We start from the raw sequence: 15,454 nt of genomic DNA, 5'->3' as shown, positions 1-15,454 counted from the left end.
GGTTACATCATCAAAAACTAAATCAAGTTTGTAAGACATGATCTCCAAGCACAAAGCCATGCTGACTCCCCCTAATCAGTCCTGCACTTTCCAGATGTACATAGATCTTATCCTCAGAATCCTCTCCAAAAGCTTACCTGCCACAGATGTTAGACTTACTGGTCTATAGTTCTCAGGTTTTTCTTTGCCGCCCTTCTTAAATAAAGGCACAACATTTGCTACCCTCCAGTGGCTAATGGTGATCCAGCTATCTCAGCCAGGACTCCAGCAATTTCTTCTTTTGCCTCCCACAGTGTTCTTGGATATACCTGGTCAGACCCTGGAGATTTGTCTACCTTCACATTTTTTTAAGACATCCAGCACCTCCTCCACTGTAATGTGAACTGTCCCCTAGACCTCCCCATTTACTTTTCCTAGTTCTGATGTCTTCATGTCTTTCTCCATGGTAAAAACAGAGGAGAAATATTCATTAAGAACTTTGCCCATCTCCTACAGCTCCACACAAAGATGTCCCCTTTGGTCTTTGAGGGGCCCTATTCTCTTTCTTAGGTACTCTTTTTCCCTTAATATACTTATTAAATCTCTGTGGATTCTCCTTAATCTTCTCTGCCAAAGTTATCTTATGCCCCCTTTTTGCCCTCCTGATTTCCTTCTTGAATTCACTCTTGTGTCCTCAATATTACTCCAAGGATCTGGTTGATCCCAGCTGCCTGTACCTGACCCATGCCTCCTTCTTTTTCCTGTAATAAGCAAACTGCTGGAGGAAATCAGTGGGTCAAGCAGAGTCTGTGGGGGGAAAGGAATTGTCAACATTCCTTTCCTTCCCTTCCTTTCTTTCCACAGGTGCTGTTTGACCTGCTGATTCCAGGATCCTGTACAGAAAACAATGGTTGATGCTGAGCCACATATGATTTTAAGAGAACTGATCACGAACAACCTATTGTGTGCAGTTCTGGCTGCCCCATTATGGGAAGGATGTGGAGGCTTTGGAGAGGGTGCAGAAAGAGGTTCACAGGATGTTGTCTGGATTAGAGGGTATTAGCAAAAGATAAGATAAGATATCTTTTATTAGTCACATGTACATCGAAACCACACAGTGAAATGCATCTTTTGTGTAGGCATTTTGGGGCAACCCGCAAGTGTCGCCATGCTTCTGGCGCCAACATAGCATGCCCACAACTTTTCTAACCTGTACGTCTTTGGAATGTGGGAGGAAACCGGAGCACCCGGAGGAGTCCCACACAGACAAGGGGAGAACGTACAAAGTCCTTACAGACAGTGGCCAGAATTGAACCTGGGTCGCTGGTGCTGTAATAAACATTATGCTAACAGCTGTTAGACAGACTTGGATTGTTTTCTCTGTAGCATTGGAGGGTGAAGGGCAACTTGATAGAAGCATGTAAAGTTATGATAGTCATAGATAGTATGTAAAATAATGAGAGTCATAGATAGGGTAGATAGTCAGAGCCTATTTTCCAGGGTAGAAACATCATATACTAGAGGGCACAGGTTTAAGGTGAGAGAGGGGAAGGTTTAAAGGAGATTTACAAGGCAAGTTTTTTACACAGAGAGTGATAGGTGCTGGAATGAACTGCCAGGGGAAGTGGTGAAGCAGATACAACAGTGATTGTTTAAGGGACATTTAGACAGGTGTATGAAAAGACAGGAATGGAGGGATATAGACTATGTGCAGCCAGATGAGATTAGCTTAGGTTGTCATCATGGTCAGCACAGATATCATGGGCTGAAGGGCCTGTTCCTGTGCTGTTCTGTTCTATGTTCCATGTTCAATAAGGTACATTCTTTTTGCAGGAGAGTGAATGGGACTTAGGGCTTTCAGTTAGATCATTACAGATTGTTTTGCTTGGATAGAGAAACTCCAAATGGGAGTTGGACGAAGAACAGGAAAGTTGGAGAATTTAAGGGCTTCAGGTGAGTGTCGGAATATTCACGTCTAGAAGTGATGAGAAGTGGACAGATATGATATTGGCAAAGGATGCTACACAGCTGGAAACAGGGATGTGCCTTCAGAGGGAATAAGCAGCCTTATTCATGCTGAGATAATTATCATGAGATAATACTGGGAAAGATCATCAGTAAGGATATTCTTAGTAAAATAACAGTTTTCGTCTCATCAGCACACAGATAGAAGAATTTCTAGCTCAAGCAAGCTTAGATATGGGATAAGCAATCTTTGTTCTCAGATGTGAGGCAAGGAGGGGGAGTGTCAACCTATTTGCCACCATATGTACAGAGCCCATGTCTGCCATTTATGTTGCCAAGGGGGGCAGCAAGCTGATGAGCAGCAGGAGAGACCAAACAATAGATCCTGGAATGATTGCATGGGTATCAGAGTGAGGTGGAAAGACAAGTGATGTTGCACTCCACTGTAAGTAACACCATCTGGTAAATGACCAGGTTAATACAATCGCCACATTTCCAATTCGAAGACTTTCTCTAAGATAGCTTGTCAAATAGCACTCACTACCAGTTTTATTTTGCAAGTGAAATGTCTGTTGCTTTTCTTCTCTGAATCAGAACACATTAATGGAAATTGGATTGGTTTGGTTTGGCAACTGCTCTGCCAAGGACTGCAAGAAACTGCAGGAGAGTTGTGGACACAGCCCAGCACATCTCAGAAACAGCTCCCCTCCATGGACTCTGTCTATACCCCTCGTTGCCTTGGTGAAATAGCCAGCATAATCAAAGACCCCACCCACCTGGGACATTCTCTCTTCTCCCCTCTCCCATCAGGCAGAGGATACAAAAGCCCTGAAAGCACGTATCACCAGGTGTCAAGGACAGCTTCTATCCTGCTGTTATAAGACTTTTGAATGGTTCCCTAGTACGATTAAGATGGACTCTTGACCACACAATCTACTCATTCGTGACCTTTGCACCTTATTGTCTTTGCTGCACTGCACTTTCTCTGTAACTGTGACACTGTTGCATTTTGTATTGCTTTACCTTTTACTGCCTCAATGCACTGTGGAATGAATTGATCTGTATGAATGTATGCAAGACAAGTTTTTCACTGTACCTTGGTACAAGTGGCAATAATAAACCAATTCCAACTCCACGATACAAACAGGTTAATAAAGTATATTTTTACTAATGAATTTTCCTACTAGTGATGCACCTTCTCTGTAACTGTAACACTATACTCTGCATTCTGTTATTGCTTTTCCTTTGTGCTACTTCAATGCACAAATGTGATGAAATGATCTGTATGGAAGGCATGCAAAACAAAGTTTTTCATTGTACCTCGGTACATGTGACAATAATAAACCAATTTACTAATTTATCAATTTACCACCTGATCTCTTATTGTCTTGAATCAACCAATACTGCACAACTAAGAAGAGTGACTAATCAAAGACAAGAACATGAACCAAGGTTTTCAGTTGGTTCTTAAAGAGATCTTTATGAGATCTTAATTGGTAAAGCAGGTCAAATGTTAACTTTAAATCTGTAAAGGCCGTCTGTGTGGAGTTTGCACATTCTCCCTGTGATTGCATGGGTTTCCTCGGATGCTTGGGTTTCCTCCCACATCCCAAAGACACATGGGTTGGTTGCTAATGGTCGCTATAGATTGCCCTGGTGTGTAGGTGAGTGGCAGAATCTGGGGGATGTTTATGGGAATGTAGGGAGAATAAAATGAAATTAGTTGGGAAATAGAGGCTTGCTGGTCGCTGGGGACTTGGTGGATCAAAAGGTTTGGTTCTGTGCTGTGTAACTTTATGGATTCTAATACCGTAATATTTCTGGGCTGCCAGTAAAACACAGCAGAAACAGGCTTACCCTTTAGCTATCTACATAATGGGTGCCCCGATTAGCAATCATGTTGATGGCACATCATGGATTTGTAATGTTGGGGAGATCCTAAGTCAATGAGATAGACTATTTCAGTTTTAAACATTTCAGAGATTGCTTGAAAGCCTTATAAATTGCATGGCAGTAGTTACCTATGAAGGGATCCTGTGTTAAGTATTCTCTCAGGTATAAACAATGCAAGTCACATTCTTTAAGTGGTCTGGTTGTCTGTTCTTTTTGATATTCTCTGGCCAATATATAACCATATTGTCACAAAAATTAAAGCTTGTAGTGTCAGTAAACACTGGTGATCTGAACTGGATGTACCTAGATTAATTCATCTTCAACCTTCCTGAAGACAGACCACGTTGGCACTTGATGAATTATGGCTAGGTATTACTTGTTAAAGTAGAAACAAAAGGTACTAAAATGCTGCTTAAGAAACTGGATCGGAAAAGATGAAACACCAACTGGTTTTAATCATTCTCCCTGTTGCAGTACAATGTTTGTAGTTTAACTTACTAGTCCTGGCAGCTAGTATTTATGGTCCTATCAACATGGTTATTGATCATATTCCCAAGTTTTCTTTAGCCCACGGCACATAGACGGAGGTAAAATTTTGGGTCAGGGTTGATCAAACCAGTAGGTTTTGGACATATTTGAAAAGACATACTACCAACACCACTGGGGTAATTTGACCATGGGTGATAGTGCAGAATAACCAATATTGAATTGGCTACATGTTATACACCACTCCCAATTTAGGCTTGGATTGACTTCTATGGAAAGAATGAAAATAATGTGTGACTAATTCAATAGTGTCTATTTTTCCCCTTCACCAATTATTAAAGTTAAGTTCACTGTAAAAGCCTCATACCAGAATTAAATCTGGAAGTCTTTAACCTTCGACAACAGCAAAAATCTGGATTTATGAAGCACCAGAAAAGTAATGAAATGTCCCAGGCATTTAGCAGCAGTATTAACAAACATTCATTTCTCAGGCATTGAAAATCTCAGTGAAAGGGTAGGTCAAAGGGGCATCTCACAGAAGGGAAGATAGGAGTTCAGGGACATAGAATAACAGGGAAAGAATTCCAGAGGTTGAGAATTTTGAAAGCAAAAAACAATTTTGATTTTCTTTTCCATCCCATTTTCATTTACTTAATTAAACTGATTAATTGTTCCCCTTTTTTCCCATGACGATAGAATGAACTGATGGAAAATGCCTTCTACGTGCTGTCAGTTTGAATATTACAGTGTGGATGATTGTAAATATGTTCTCCAGGGGAAATGGGTTGTAAAGAAGGGGATGTGGGGCAGAAACTGAGGTTGAAGTTGAATTGAACATTAAAGTCATAAACAGTCTTGTTCAATCAATGCAGCATCGGTGTCCAGTGTACAGAGCAGGGTTGAAGCCAATGTGTTCTGTCTAACCAAGGCTTAGATGAAGGAAATTTTAACTCATTTTAAAAGATAATTGTTGCACTTTCATGGAGAAAGAAGAAGTTGAAGAAGAGGTGAAGAGGTAAAGGATCAGAATTTGCAGAATTTGCTCTTCACCCATCTACAAAAAGATTTCCCACATCTCTCCCAAAAATGTCAATGATCATCAGTGGTGAGGCCATGCATCACAGCAGGGGATTCCAGAGTGAGTTGAGATCTCTCGAGTGGGGGTGGACTAGGTGGGAGATTCATGGTGGAAAGACAAAAGTGCTGAATGAACTTTGACAGCTGGCTAAGTCACACTTCTAGGTAAGCTTCTATCACTACTGTCCAAAACTATGAATGTTTCTGAATGTTTTAAACATGTTCAAAAACAATTTAAAATTATTATAAATATTAAATATGATCAAAAATAATGAAAACAATAAAACCCTAAAAGGCTTAAAAACATTAAATCAACTCAAATGATTAAAAAATATCTAAAAATACCAGCATGTACCTTAGCCCTTCACAGTTGTGCTCTGTAATGGCATATTTCCTACCCCTAGTTCAATGCTTTCCAAGTGTGTGCCCCACCACAAGCACAGATTCACCACATCAATGAGCAGCATTTGGCAGCTTCAAGATTCTGATAAAACCAGAGTTTGCCAAACAGCTTTTCTTCTGCTTTATACCTTTTCAGTGATTCTATGAATTCCTATATTCCCAACATGAATTTATTATTTCATTTACTGCCATTTCTTACGTGTATGCAAAGACATCCTGAATTTATTGGCTTGGCTCTGATACAGGGTACTGCAGGAATTTCTTTACAAAATCCAAGGAATTATACTAGGTGGTTGTTACGTGTATGGAAGTAAACCTCCAGGCTGCTGATGTTGTTACCAAGTGATAGCATGTACACGAGGCAGAGGGAGGGATATGGATAGCCTCCTGAGAGACTCAGGAAAACAGGAGAGAAAATTCAGCAAAGCGTAGGTTCAAGGTTATGGCAGTTGGCAGATTGTCTGGATAGGAAAGGAAAGGTGTTCACTAGCTTAGGTAGCTGACCAGATAGTCTGAAGTTCAGTCCTAAAGAAGGCCATGAGCTGATGGTGGAGAAACAGGAGATTGTGAAGGTTGCGTCTATCTGGACATTATCTCTACTGCTTAGGATTACCCTGAGTAACATTTGTTTTGTCTGAAATCAGTAAAACAATGTGGTCTCCTATGGGATGCAGCCAGATCTAATGACAGGTGATCTTTGACCAGATATGATAAAGGCATCATCTCTTCAACTTGTGCAAGGAATGACCAAGAATGCAAAGAGTGATTCTCCTCCAATTACCTGCATCTTCACAATGCTTACCATGTAAGGGAAATGGTTTCAAGTTAACATGACTCTGACATGTGACATCATATTTTGTGACTACAATAGCACATTTTGCCCAATACTTCTGTATTAAATAAACCCCTGCCAATTGTTACACTTTACTAGAACATTAAGAAAGACTAAAAGTACCCAAATATCAATGGATTAAAATTTTCAAAGGGTTTTCTGTAACCATGAGCAGTCTTATGCTTGTTCTCCAGTTTCCCAATGACCTAACACATTTTGCCCCTCACTGACATTAGTTCAGCCACCAATGTGAAAAAAATTCCCTGTCGGCAGCTTTCCAAGATCCCAGGGGTTGACCTTAAAGATATTCGAGTAGCAACCAACAGGAAACAAAAGCTTGCTCTTGTAATGAGGAACAAGTGAAACAAATACGGAAAGGACAATAATTAAGGATGGCTTTAAACCTCAAAACCCACAAGCAACTGGAAGATGGACTTGCCAAGTCTAGTTATAACATTTATTGACTCCGGATGAAAATTTCTTCAATTAATACTGGAAATAGCTATTCTGATTTCTTTAGCACATGTTCAGTGATCAGGAGCAGGAATAATGTTATTGTTGTTCACAGGATGTTGCTGTCACAGACATTGCCTTCCTTGAGGAAATACCACCAGAGGTAGGGAGTTCCAAGGTTTTAATCCAAAAGGATGAAGGAACAGCAACATACATAATTGTTAGTATGGAATGTAACTCAGAGTGAATTCTTGCAGTGGTGGATTCATGTGTACGTCCTGCTCTTGTCTTTTTAGATAAAGAAGGTTGCAGTTTCAAGAGGTGCAGTCAAAGAAGTCTTAATGAATTCCCGCAGTGCTTCTTTTGTTTATATCGCTGCAGCAAGGTTGTGCTGCCAGTAGAGTGGGATGAATGTTTAAGTGGGCAAATGATATAAATTTTCTTGAATGTTGTTGTCCATTCATTCAGGCAAGTGGAGAATATTCCATCACACTCCTGACATGTTAGTTATTTCTGGAAAGGATTGGGGGATTTGGAGGTGCAACATTTGTGGAGGAATATCCAATCTATGACCTGCACTTAAGCTAAAGTATTTAGCTTTCCGGTCCAGTTAGAATGGCAACCCCTGGATGTTGATGGTAGGACTCTGAATAATGATAAAGTCACTGAACATGAGGAAAGTTGGTTCGTATCTCCTTAACTGGAGATGGTGATCATCTGATACCTTTGTGGCAAGGATCTCAGCTGCCTTTTGTAGCATAAGCCTGAATGTTGTTCAGGTTTAGCTACCTGATGTCCTCAGTTTTCACTTTATGATGGAATCAATGGTGAGATTGTAGTTTCAGTAAATATCAGATGGGTGAAATGTACACTGGAATCATTAGCTCAACATTTCAACAGGTTACATTTTTGGTGTGGCCCCCATATTATTTTTATTTAAAAACAGGCAAGAAGAGACACACAGATTGCTTCCCAACTTATCACTGGAAGCAGTGGGTAAACTCCCTTTCTTTTTCACGAAGCAAAACTTCTAAGGAGCATAACTTTTAAAGAACTTCTAAAACAGCACAAAAATCAAGTGCTTTGGATTATTAAAGTCTGAAATGTTTATAGGCCCAAAAAGAACTGCTACTGCAGATGGAAGGAAGAGCCCAGATGGCACCAGATTTTACCTGAGATGGCACTATTAATAAAAGGGAGTAGATCTTTAGATTTAGCAGAACATTACAGGTTGTAGTGCTTAGGCAGCTAAAACCATAACCTTTATTGGGAGATCTCAGGAAAGGGGCATTGCACATGAAGCCAGATTCAGAAAAAGAACAGAGGAAGTAAAGGAGAGGAAGATAGGATTAGGAAAGGACTAACAAAATACTGTCATCTGGAGGCAATGAAAGGTAGACAGATGGGTTAACATATCAGCAAAGGTAGGCTGGCAAAGGGTGTACCTTGTGATGAATAGGGTTGGGCTTGACAACGAGGAAAGGGGTAGACTTATTCATCCTGTGATACTACCAAGAGGATCAGTCGCAGTTCCTGATCTGGGGCTGAATTGTGCAAGCAACACACCAATGGAGAAATTTCTGGCTCAAGCAAACTCAAATAGGGTAAAGTACACTTTGTATATGGTCAAAGGAGGTGCAAAACTGTTGAACCATGTGGCTTCTGCATACATACAGAAGCTAAGAGCACGGCTGCCAGTTATGTTGCCAAGGGGTCTTGAGGAAGGGGAGGGACTAAATGATAGGTCGTGAAAAGTTCTTACACAAGACACTGAGGATGGAAAAGAAGACATTGCTACACCTTGTCATTTGGTGAAAACATAAAACTAAGTGAACATATTGATACAATGGACACATGTCCAAACAGAAAGGACTTCTGCAGGAGAGTATGTTGAATAGCCTTCACATTCAGTTTTATTTTATGCATTGAGGTAAAGCAAATATGGACATCTGTCTCTGACTCACTTGACAGTTTAGCACAATCTGAGCATGCTGAGGGTTTTACAATGGTGGTACAAACAGGATGGAAATGAATCTTAAATCAAATATTAATATATTAATTTTCCAATGCGTAATGTATCTGTACACTTAGAATCCTGAATAGTTTTGCCAGCCAGGATATCTTAATCTTCTGCCAGCAACTTGTGTAACTGAGAGCAGTGGCTGATCAGGGGAGAGGGTGTGGATCAAATGTCACCGAGATCGATGTGTGGCTGGACTTGGTCAGAAGGGTGTGGGAGCAGAATAACACCAGGTGTTTAGCCCCTGAATGTGGATGATGTGCTGCAAGAAGTTGAATAACCTCACATGAGTGGAAAATAAAGGTCAGTAAATTTATCTTGAAATGCATATCCTAGGAACTGCGTAAGTAACCCAGTCACTGCTCAATTCACCACACGTCACTCGGCTGACAACAATCAGACAACATCCACTTGGTTCATTTTACCTTCACAAACTTCACACTCCCACAATCCACACACACACCACACACACATACACACACACATGTATACACACACCACATGCACACATACACAGACACCACGCACACACATACATCACGTACACACGTATACCCACACCACACACACGTATACCCATACCACATGCACACATACATACACCACACACACACACCACATGCACACACACACACATACCACACACGCATATACACACACACAAGACACATACATAACCACATACACACACATATGCATACACATATGCATACACACACATACACACACACCACACACACACACATGCATACACACACACACACACACACACACACACACATACACACGCGCGCGCGCGTGCACATATACATATCTGACAATAGGTCAGTTATTCAACCATGAAAGACACATCACTGCACAACTTTAAACAACAGACGATCCTCTCTCTCTTACACAAGAAGGTTTGCAATACTGGAAGCCATTGGAAATACATGAGGATGAGAGCTTGCTGCCATAATCTAATCTGCTTGGAAAACATGGATTTCACCATGTTTGGATAGTGTGGGGGCTGAATACGTTGAAGATGATGGTGTATTCAAACCTCCTTCTCACATCTCACATCTCACATCTCACTCTGACCTTCTCGCTACAATCGTATCCATGTCCCTCATTCTTTTAAATGTAAATTGTCCCAGTGGAGCATGCAGCATGCAGCAAACCACTCCAGAATAGAGCAAGGCACTCCATAGCTCCCCCCGGCAGCAGAACCTTTGCACTTGCATGACAATGGTCTGTGCCTGCAGCTCGCACTCTATGCACGATGCACACAAGTGTTTGGGTTGTGCACCAAAATATCAGTCACTGTGTCATCTCTTGGTGTTTATTGCCCTTTGCTTTTCTGCTGTGGCTGAAACCCAATTTAGTGCAGCAGACTACCACCTTAATCAATCAATCAAACTATCAATCTGCTGGACATGGTGCCTAAAGTCATGCACCAATCACCTATTGTGAAAGTACAATTCTTTTTGGTTGAGGTTGTCATGTGATTTTCATAGATCAACGTACTACAGTCAACAACAGAGGGGCTCCCCAAGTTATGAATGAGCTGACTTACGGAAATCTGACTTTATGCAAATTATCCCATACATTTTAAAGGTGCACACAGTTAAAAAGTTAAATTTAAAGTCGAGTTTATTGTCATATTGCACAAGTACATGTATGCACAGGTGCAATGAAAAATTTACTTGCAGCAGCATTACAGGCCCATAGCATCAGAAACATATAGTTCACAAAAAAAACATAAACATAAATTATACACAATTTTTACAAGAAAGAACACAATTAGAACAAAAAAAACCAAAGGCCAATGGCCATAGTGTTGCTAAACTGTAGTGATTATGGTTGTGCCGGTTGGTTCAAGAACTGAATGGTTGAAGGGAAGTAGCTGTTCTTGAACTTGGTGGTGTGGGACTTCAGGCTTCTGTACCTCCTGCCTGATGGTAGCAGCAAGAAGATGGCATGGCCCAGATGGTGGGGATCTTTGATGATGGACGTTGCCTTCTGGAGGCAGCACCTCCTGTAGATACTACGAATGGTGGGGAGGGATGTGCCCGTGATATACTGGGCTGAGTTCACTACTCCCTGCAGCTTCTTACGTTCCTGTGCATTTTAATTGCTGTACCAGACCATGATGTAATCAGTCAGGGTACTTTCAAATATTACTCTGTTGACTGGCATTTTAACCATTTCCACCTCCGGCAATGTGGAACATATCATGTTCATTATTTCAAAGTTTCTCTCGATTCTAACTGGTGCTGCCTTTAAAAATTACTCCACTTCTCAGTTTACATTGATGCATGTTAAGTGTTGTTCTGAGCAGGCACAAGGGCAACAGAGAGACAGAACTTCCCACCTGTTGAGACATGGAGCAGCAATGTGTAACTGGGACAAAGGGAAATCCCAATAAACTGTCAATATTCAGAGAAGTTTTCCTTCTGTTGCAGATCCCTCCAACACCTTGGATCATTTCAGCCAGATGAACATGAAGACAGCTCTCGGGATGTTTAAGAATGATAGAATTCAACACTTTCTGTCCTATCGTGGAGACTGGATGGTTCACAATAGCTACAATCACTTTAAGAAGACTGCAGTTGGTTTAATGAGAATGTCCTTGCACCTATGGGAAATGAAAGTTGATCCATTCCAACTCATTTTCATTCTTTAGCTGGCAATGACTACCTGAAGGAAACTGCATAAATGTCTGAGAATGACTGGTTTCAGTTGCTTGAGTCATATTACAATGAGTACAACCAATTGGAGAAAGTTGTACAAGGGTTCAATGACTATGTCTCTCAGACAAAGGGAGGTAGTGTGATGCAGCCTGTTTGTTCCAATAAGTTTATGTGCACGATGTTGACCCAATCTCAAAGAGCACTTGTGAAAAAATACTGTAAAGTGGTCTGTCCAAAATGGATCTCAGTACATTCTGCTAAGAGTGGAATTATATCAACTGTGAATCTGTGTGGTGGAATATTCTGTGTGTTGTTACGGACTCGGTGAAAGTCCCTTTAAGATAGAGTGTGTGTGTGTGTGTGTGTGTGTGTGTGTGTGTGTGTGTGTGTGTGTGTGTGTGTGTGTGTGTGTGTGTGTGTGTGTGTGGCGTGCTTATGTCAATAGATAAAGGACGTAATGACATTGTTGAAGAAGTCAGAAGAAGAGAGAGAGAGAGAAAAGGGAGAGAGACACCAGCCTGCTAGTGTTCTCGATCGATGGATGAGAAACTATAACTGTGTCTGCCACAGAAATCTATGTATGGAAATTGGAAGTAATCCGGTGGAGTTCACTTTGTTGCTGACCCGTAGAAGGAAACAGGTATTTGTGTGGACGACCACGATTCGGATGCTTTTCGGGGTGAGGAAGTCACTACCGAGTAAACACTGAAGTGTCGTTTGGGTTCCATCGTGGAACATTTGGATTTCGTAATTACTCTCCCTATGTTTCTCTACATTTACGTCCTATCTTCAGACAACGGTGGTTGTTGAAGAAGCCTTTGCTCATGTTTCACCTTATGGCTTGCGGAACTGAACTTTAAGAATCATTCCTGGACTTGGAGTTTGGGACTTTGCCACACACGCACGAAGAGTTTAGTTTTTGGGGTTAATGTTCAAGGTTTAACATTTTTGAATTTCTAACATACTAACATTTTTACTTCTATTTTTCATATTATCATAAGTAGTGATTAATAAAATAGTTTTTAACACTGAATTATGACTCAGTGTGTTTCTTTTGTTGCTGGTTCATGACAGTGTGGCTTCAGAATTCAGAGGACAGTAGGGAGAACTTTACAAATTCAAAGTCCTGACCAAGACCTTACCCTGCCAACAGGAAGTTTTGGGAATCAAGAATACTGTGGTCAACAAATATGTAGGTTTTGCAACTCATGTTGGTTGGAAAATTCAGAATTGTTTGATGACTCTTGCACTGAAGTCCCCTGAAAGGATGGTGGTAGGGGGAGTTCTGTGCTGGGAGAGCAACTTTGTTAAATCGGTTATACAGCATCTACAAAACAATTCTGCAGTAAATGACTTGCAGTCACACCGAAATTCTAAAGATACAAAAATAAAATTGCAACTCCAGTTGTTTCAGTGTTAGTTTAATGTTCTTATCAAAGTCCATTCCACAGACAAACCATTCCATGAATATGAAAGATCAGTCTTGGAGCTCCTGCACACTATCAATACCAATGCCATCTGTAGTGAATCTGCCATCAAAATGGTGGGACATCTAGTGCAACAACAACCTGAATTTTCACAGAGTATTTAAAGTGAAAATAAGTCCAGGTATTTTACAGGAGTATAAATAATAGGCAGCAGGGATGGTCTAAAGTTTGTTTTAATCAAGATGCTCGAGGCAGAGGGACTTACAGATAGCATTTCAGATCATAGGGCTTAGGAGATTGCAAGGATGGCAAAACTGGAGTCAAGAACAAATCCTTACGCAGATATGCTTACAATGGACCAAGGCAGGCAATGGTACATAAATGGAAACAGATGGACTTTGTAATTAAGAGGAGCATTATTCAAAAGTTCACCTCAGAACCGAAGTGGACATTGAGGTTGTAGACAGTCTTGTTCAGCCAACTTAGAATCAGTGAACATTACACAGAATCTGTAATGGGGTCAAAGATGGTGGTTTTTATCATATCAATGTACAGCCAGAAGCACAATTCACTGTTCTATTTAAAAATCACAAAGACTACTAAATAAATATTAGAACATGCACATATGATAAAAGAAGAAACTAAAATATAAACAATTTCATTAATTTCAAATTCCTTACATTTTAAAATATTCATGAAGGGGAATTACTGACAGAAGATTTTAGTTTTTTAGGGCTAGCTAGTTTGCTAAGTAGTATTTATTGCTCTGTCATTCATTAAGAAATGGAATAGACCTTCAAGCAGCTAAGCAGCAAATTTTGGAGGAACTTTTTGGCAGATTAATGTGGGAATATTTGATGCTAGTTACATTTTGGGAAAGAGGAGTTTAAAGAGACAGTGGGGAATTACAGTACTGAGTGGTTATGACACATGGAGACATGAATTGTTGTCTGCTGATAATGTGGCATGAGGAAAAGGATAGATTCCCAAGAAACTAGGCAATATGTCAGAGAAAACAGGGAAAGGTGTAATTTCAGGATTAGGGCAATTGGAGGTTTGGTTTGACGGGAGAAGTGTTAGTCATCTGAGGTGACTGATGAAATGGTCTGAGCTTTAGTGAGAACGATATCCATGAGCTCCTTTCACTTATTGTAATCCCTGATGGTGAGGAGACAGGATGTGTGGCTCAATGAGATGGGTGTTGATGGAGATGAAGGAAGAGAGTTATATTTACTGTCTAGGATGAAACTGAGTAGTAGTTTTGGGTGAAAGGAAGGAAACTACATGTTTGTATGAATCGGCCATATCCAAAACTGGGTGCCTAGTCCAGTTATTGGTTACATATGCTTAAGTCTAAACCCTTGACTTGCAAAAGTAAAGATAAAACTATACCAGGGGAACAAACCAGATAGTGGAGAGTAATGTGCGGCAAATCTCATCTCACAGTAAAATGCAGCTCACATGGTTCATGATTAAAATATCCATGTTCTGACTTCTACAGCCCATTATCAGTGATGAGGAGCAGAAACAATTTTAACTGTTCACCCACAGGGTGTGAATGCTACTGACAAAGCCAGCATTTATACTTACCCTTAACCTCTTTCAAGGAGGTGGTGACAAATGTTTATGGGATGAAAGAACTACAGACTGGGAGCTTCAAGGTTCGAACCTAGCAAAATAGAAAAGCAGCAACAAATTGCCATGATAGTATGGCTTGTGGCTGGGAATGGAGCTTGCTGCTCTTGCCATTCAAGATGATAAAAGTTGTGCCACTGAAGATGGCTTATCATGTCACTGCAGTGTACCTTCCAGACACTACACATTGAAGTCACCTTGCAGCAGTGCTGGATCAAGTGACTTTTTAAGGTGGAAAATGCTGTCAAGCTTTTTGAATGTTGTAACTACATAAATTTAGGAAAATGGATTGTATTCTATTACATTCCTGGATAGTAGCTGCACTCAGTGACTATAATTGGGAGATAGATGAGTTATTTCCTGAAGCATATTTACCTTCTGACCTGCCATTATATTCAAAGTATATCTGTGACTGGTTCATTTGTGGTTGTCAATGGTAACCCTTTGAAGAATGACAGTAGGTTAATACCACAAAGATAAAGGCTACAGTAAGAACAGCATATCAATTGTGTGAATGAGAATGCAATAACCAAAACATTGACACTAAGCAAAATCAAAGCTGCTAAAAACTAGAGGTTGCTTTATCTGTGCTTGACAGCAATTCATTCAAAAA

Source organism: Pristis pectinata, chromosome 7 (genome assembly GCF_009764475.1).
Source record: "Pristis pectinata isolate sPriPec2 chromosome 7, sPriPec2.1.pri, whole genome shotgun sequence".
NCBI classification, from domain to species: domain Eukaryota; kingdom Metazoa; phylum Chordata; class Chondrichthyes; order Rhinopristiformes; family Pristidae; genus Pristis; species Pristis pectinata.
Note: the sequence above shows the minus strand (reverse complement) of the source record.